Here is a 6,560-nt window from a genome sequence, read left to right as displayed (position 1 = left end):
TGGCTGCTACAATAGTAGGGATGATGTCAAAGTCTCTCTCATGATGGTTCAGGATCAGCTGACCCTCTCCTGAATGACCAGCAGCCAATAGAACTATGCCTGAGATGATCCGCACAACCAGGGCCGAGTTCCCTGGTCCCCAGCAGCTTTGTGTAGACAGCATTCCTGTGAAGAACAGTCAACACTATCTCCAGCATTATCACCATTAGGGTAACACAAAGATCATCAATCCATTGTTCCAAACATATAAATCTTCTTGAATACTCAAAACATTAACTATTTGCTAAATGATTAACAAAAGTAACTGTCTTAACTTTTTGGGTCAAAGCAATAGCATTATTAATTAGCTATATCACTATACCAGCAATAATCTAACCCACTATCCTATAGCTTCTGTTTAAAGCCTGACTTACTTCTTTCAATATTTGTAAGTCTTTTTCAGAATATCAAGGTCCTATAATACAAGCAATAAAAAAAAAGCTGGTAAATGCCAGATTTAACAAAATTAGGAAATATTCAATCAATATAACTTACATTAACTACTGTAGAAGAAACAGAAGTAATTTTAACCTGACCAATTAATAAAAGATTAGGAATTTTAACACATGTACTAACATTTGTTCAAAATCCAGATATCTACTGTAAATGTAACTTCATACAAGACAATTGTGAATTTTTAAATGTCTCTGAAAATGTCCAGAGCCAATCTTCCAAATGAAAACTGTTATTTCCAATATTGGATTGACTAGTCTATGATTGAATCAGGATAACTTCTCACATTAAAGGAACGAGAGAAGAGTCATAATTTCTCTTTGATTTTCTGAAGGCATTTTCCACAGTCTCCATGTTCTCTGTCCCACAAAGTCTAAAAGCTTGAAGCAAGGCAGCTTGTCCAATCTGGGATACAGGCAAGCAAAATGGGTCAGGAACATACGTCCAAAACAGCTTTCCAGTCACCATTGTCAGGGCAATCAGCAAGCTCACAGGTCAACATCATTCTTTGTTCCAGCATCAGCATGTCTCATCAGCCACTCTGGCAGCTAGCACACTCCTGCAGCATCCTGCAGAGAAAACATAAACATGCCCTCTTCCCCATATTACTACTTCTTCAGGACCATCCATATGCCAGTAAGTGGATCCTTCCATTTCACCTAGGCATAAGTATGCCTAGTTGTAGGGTGCCGTAAATAATCAGAGAGTTCCTTGGCATCCAAATTTTAAAATTTAAAATAAAAAGAGCATTATTTAAATAATTGTATGATATACAAGGATATAACTCCCCCTTTTTATTTATGAAATATTTTAAAGTTTTACAATATCTTGTCCTTGAGAATTATACAGAATCTCACTAATATGGGAAACGTCTATTTGTCAAATATCATTAGGCTGTAACCTTCTTGGGTTAACTCCCAATTGGGAAAGGAAATAAATGGGGCACACTGGGGACATTGACTGACTATTTGGGCTGCTTGTACTTTAGTTACTCTATTGTGAAACCTCAAAGAATTCGCATTAAGATGAAATTTTCTATGTATCTGTAAAGCTTTATCATAGGCAATTATTTATCTATTGGAAGAACCATCAGCATTATATATAACTGTGGATACTTTTGTCTCAAAGGCTTTAGGGCAGAGGCTATATACACCCAACACATAGTAGGACTATTGGCCATCTCCTGAGGTAACACAACCCAATGATAGTGAGGAGAAGGCTCCTGAGAATTTATGGAAGGAATATTAAAAGCAAATCTCTCACAATCTTTAGGATCTACTGGAATAGTAAAGAAACAATCCTTTAGGTCAATAAATATCATATGTCAAGTTTTTGGTATAGCTACAGGAGAAGGGACACCAGGCTGAGTAGGTCTCATAGGCATCATAGTTTTGTTAATTTCCCTTAAATCTTGTAATAATCTCCACTTTTCAGACTTTTTTTAATCACAAAAAATGGTTATTTCAAGGGGAAGTGGAAGGAACAATGTCTTGCATTAATTGATGAGATGCCTCCAATTTTTCCTAGGACAGGGGCCACTGTGGAATCCACACCTGATTGTTTAACTGCCAGGTGATGGCAAAGGTTTAATGTAAGGAGGCTTACTAACAGTGACCCTTAGGATAAATTTCCCAAGTCTGTTTTATCATGAGGATGTTTAATTATTTATAGCTCTTCACTTACACTATAAGGTTTGCCTTGTAATTTTTGCCCAATCCTCTCCCTGGGATGAATAAAGAGAATAAAGGTAAGCAGGTTTTCAGTTACCTGACTGGGGGTCACAGGTAGGGACTACGAGGAGAAAAGAGGAGGAAGAAAAGGAATGACCAAGGAAGAAGATGGAGGGAACAGGAGGTCTCCATTAGATATGATCGACCAGGAGGACTTACCTGAGCAAAATGGACTCTGAGGATAGGCTGATGGGGCAGAAATAACCCAGGAAGACACAAACAGCTGGTATTTGGGGAGCACAACTGGGATAGTCCCCCAGTAATTATGTGAAAGCTGAATAAATAAATAAACCATAGTCTGAGTTTCATTCATTTGGAAACAAGGTAGGGATGGATATAATTATTTACTTTATACCCTTCTCTATGAAGTGGAAACTTAAGGCGTTCTTTGGAAAGTCAGTTGTGCTGGAGCATACACATAAGAACCGTTTTCCTGAAGTGGACACAGTTAAAAGGCTAAGGCAGACTCATGAAGGAATGTTTCACTGAAGCAGACACAGGTGAAAGGGTGTTCTGCCAAAGCAAGCACATGAAAGAACACATGAAGGATTCTTTGCTATGACATGCACGTATTGATCTGTTGAGATTTGGTTCTAATGCTTTGTCTTAATCTGGATCCCAAAAGCCACGCTTCCAGATGCTGAGGGTCCATGCCCCCAGCTGGCTTTGATTGGTAATAAAGAATTGTCATACAGCCAATGACTGAGCAGGGAGACTCAGGCAAGGGACCAAGGGAGAGAAAGAGAACAGGCAGAATCACTATGATGCCATGATGGGGAAGAAAAGAGAACAGACTTGAAGACCTGTTGGCATGTAAGAATATGGGAAAGAGGCCCCAGGGGCCACCTCCCCAATTGTGTCTAAGGCAACAGAGATGAAATATAGATTTTAAAAGATGTTAACTCAGAAATACCAGAGGGGAGTGTTTGCTAGCTATGGGGAGGGAGGTTTAGAAGTACCCAACCATTGACCTATTAATGGTGTGTGTGTGTGTGTGTGTGTGTGTGTGTGTGTGTGTGTGTTTCATTATCGAATCCAGAGTTGTGGCGGGTGCAGAGCCCACATATGACCCACTGGGAGCCAAATCAGATTAAGTAATTAACCACTACATTAGTCCACTTTACACTGTGTAGTTGAGCTCCATTTGTTGAGACACCATAAAGAGAAATATACCTAGAAACTTCTGGTGGTGTGCTGCAGTTTCTTGCTGCTTCGTTGGACTTGAGATGGATGCACATGCTGAGGCAAGACACTTGCTGACAAGACCCATGGAGGACATGTGATGTTTGGAAGGAATATAAATAGAACTTGACAGACAGTGATGGGGGCTGAGCTTGGCTTGCTTGCATAACCAAACTCTTGTTTGTCTCAGTTGTTGGTCTCAGGTCTTCGCTGATCTTCACTTTGATGATCTCCTGGCGTCCCTCCTGGTCCCTCCTACTGATTCATGTGAAGTCTGGGGCCTGGCTGTCTGCTAAGTTGTGCCACCACTGCTGACTCGTTTTTGCTATCCCAACTGCACCCGTGTATCTGTGAATGGATCGAGCTGCTGCTGCTGACCTGTGAACTGAACTGCTGGTTTCCAGACAACACAGGAGTTACTCCAAGGAAACTTTCTCTTATTTTTTTAAGATTTATTTATTATATATAAGTACATTGTAGCTGCCTTTGGACACACCAGAAGAGAGCATCAGATCCCATTACAGATGGTTGTGAGCCACCATGTGGTTGCTGGGAATTGAACTCAGGACCTCTGGAAGAGCAGTCAGTGCTCTTAACCGCTGAGCCATCTCTCCAGCCCAATTCAATTACTTTTTAAAAAAGATTTATTTATTATATATGAGTACATTGTAGCTGTCCTCAGACAGACCAGAAGAGGGCACCAGATCCCATTACAGATGGTTGTGAGCCACCATGTGGTTGCTGGGATTTGAACTCAGGACCTCTGGAAGAGCAGTCAGTGCTCTTAACCGCTGAGCCATCTCTCCAGCCCCCAAGGAAACGTTCTAAACAGGTCCATTTCCCCCTATATCCTTTCTTTTCCACTACTTCTGGTGGATGGTGGGCTAGAAAGGAGGTTAAAGCATTTAAGAACCAGCACTAAAAATGGTGAAAAAAAAAATTAAAGTTACATCTTGTGTAATAACCTTTGGAAATTGCCCTTGGTAGTATTTAAAGACATTCTTCATGCCTTTTGACTTAGCTGTCTGCCAACTGTGACCAAGTGTTGGTTTGCCAGGTGCCAGACATGGTACTAAGTGGCTTATTAGATGATCCCATCAAATCCTCAGAACAACTAAATGAGGCTGCCACTCTGGTAATTACCGGTTTAAAATGGGAGATTGATAGTTTTATAATTTGTCTAGGGTTACCAATATGCTTCTTTATCTCTAGTCAGGCATACAGAGATACCACACATTACATTAGTACATTATTCTGGGATATGAGTGTTACAGAATGCCCAGGGAATTTGGCTGTTCAGATTAATTCCTGATTAAGTTCCCATGACTGCAGATGTCAGACTGCACCCTGCTTCTCCACTGTGGTGGTCAGAGCACCTCTGGGAGAAGGCAAGTCAAAGTCTAACGCAGGGAGTCCACAGTCTCCTGAGAACTGGTCTGATACAGAGTGAATATTGAAGAGTACAGGAGAGAGAAGAGAGCCTTGTGGCTCTTTAAGATGAAGGCCTTCCCCATGGTGATCCTTGGTGAAGATGATCCTTGCTTGTTCATACCGGCTTTATTTGATAGTGGATGTGAATATATCCACTTTATTTGGTGTAAATGGGATTTAATAACTTTTGCAGGAACAATGAATGCCCAGGAAAGGCAGCTCATTGGCAGAATGCCCAGAGCTTATCTAGATTATCTAGATACCTCATTAGCATGGGAAAACTCCATGCTACTGTTTTTATGCTACATGACCCAGTGCCCACAGTCCTCACTGGGGTGTTATGGTTACATGTTCCAGAGCAGGTAGAGGCAGGTAGGGAATGGCTCCACTCTTGACATTCTCAATTCTGTGATTCCTAAAGTTTGGGCTCATCCAGCCTTACCATTCTTGTGCCTGTCTGGTAACAAGGTCCCACATGCCCTACCTACACCAAGCAAGCAGAAAGCTTAAACACATAAGATAATCTGGAAAATATTTTTCAGAGCTATTTTGAATGAGATGAAAAACTGTTTAGCTCATACAGGTGGTAAGGTGACTTAAGTAGAGAGAAAAGCAAGTGCAGAGCAGGTGCAGAGCAGGTGCAGAGCAGGTGCAGAGCAGGTGCAGAGCAGGTGCAGAGCAGGTGCAGAGCAGGTGCAGAGCAGGTGCAGAGCAGGTGCAGAGCAGGTGCAGAGCAGGTGAAGCCATTTTAGGACTGTCAACTTCAGGGATGCTGAACCAGGTGTTTTGCTTCTTACTCAGTGTTTTGTTTTGGTCAACCCAATTCCACCACTTCTGCTTCCTACATCTGTTCCTACCCCAGGGCACATGGAACCACTTCTAGAGAGAGAAAATGGCTGAACTCCCAGGCTTCATGGTTTGCTTTCCAGCTCCCACCTCAGCCAGTTCATAGTCAGGTGGCCACCAACCCAAGACAAGCCTTTCAGACTCATGGAATTTGCTATTAGGACCCACAGACACTGGGCAGTCTTTTTGGCCACTAATGCCCTCCCTTTCCCCATAACTTAGAATGCAGGCCAGTGACTTCAGAGTCAGCCTCTGTGCTTTCACCTCCGTCTTCCACTCACCACTGCTTCCTCCACCTCTGCCTCAAAGTGTTAAATAAGTGTTAGGTCTCCTCCATGTCCACAGCTGGTGCCCTGTCTGGGTTCCTGCTGCTGTTACCAGGACAGCACAGTATCTCCCAATGACAGCCATACATATGAAGGGATCTTGATTTTTTTTAATTTAGAAATTATGCACATGTGTGTTTGTATGTGCATGTGAGTGTGCGTGTGTGCCAAGGGGTGCTGCCTGTGGGTACAGGTGGCTGTGGAAGCCGGAAGGCAGAGACTCCCCTGGAGCTGGAGTTTCAGGCAGTTGTGAACCACTCAAGCTGGAAATTCAACCTTGGTACTCTAGAAGAGCAGTGCAAGATCTTAACCACTGAGCCATTCCCCCAGCAAGACATGAAGCAGATTATTTCTTCAGGTTTTTCTCTGCACATATAGAGAACCCAAGCCCTCATTCTGGAAGCCTAGCCTTCCCTCCTGCCTCATGGAGGGGCTCTTCTCTTCTCCTACCTCAGTTCACCCACCACTGCCTTGAGTTGGGCCTGTTCTTGAGCTTCTGTATATCAGGGTGACTAGAATTACTGCCCTCCCTCTTCAGCTGTGGATACCTTCT

Source organism: Rattus norvegicus, chromosome 14 (assembly GCF_021556685.1).
Source record: "Rattus norvegicus strain SHRSP/BbbUtx chromosome 14, alternate assembly SHRSP_T2T, whole genome shotgun sequence".
Lineage (NCBI taxonomy): Eukaryota > Metazoa > Chordata > Mammalia > Rodentia > Muridae > Rattus > Rattus norvegicus.
This window is presented reverse-complemented; position numbering follows the sequence as displayed.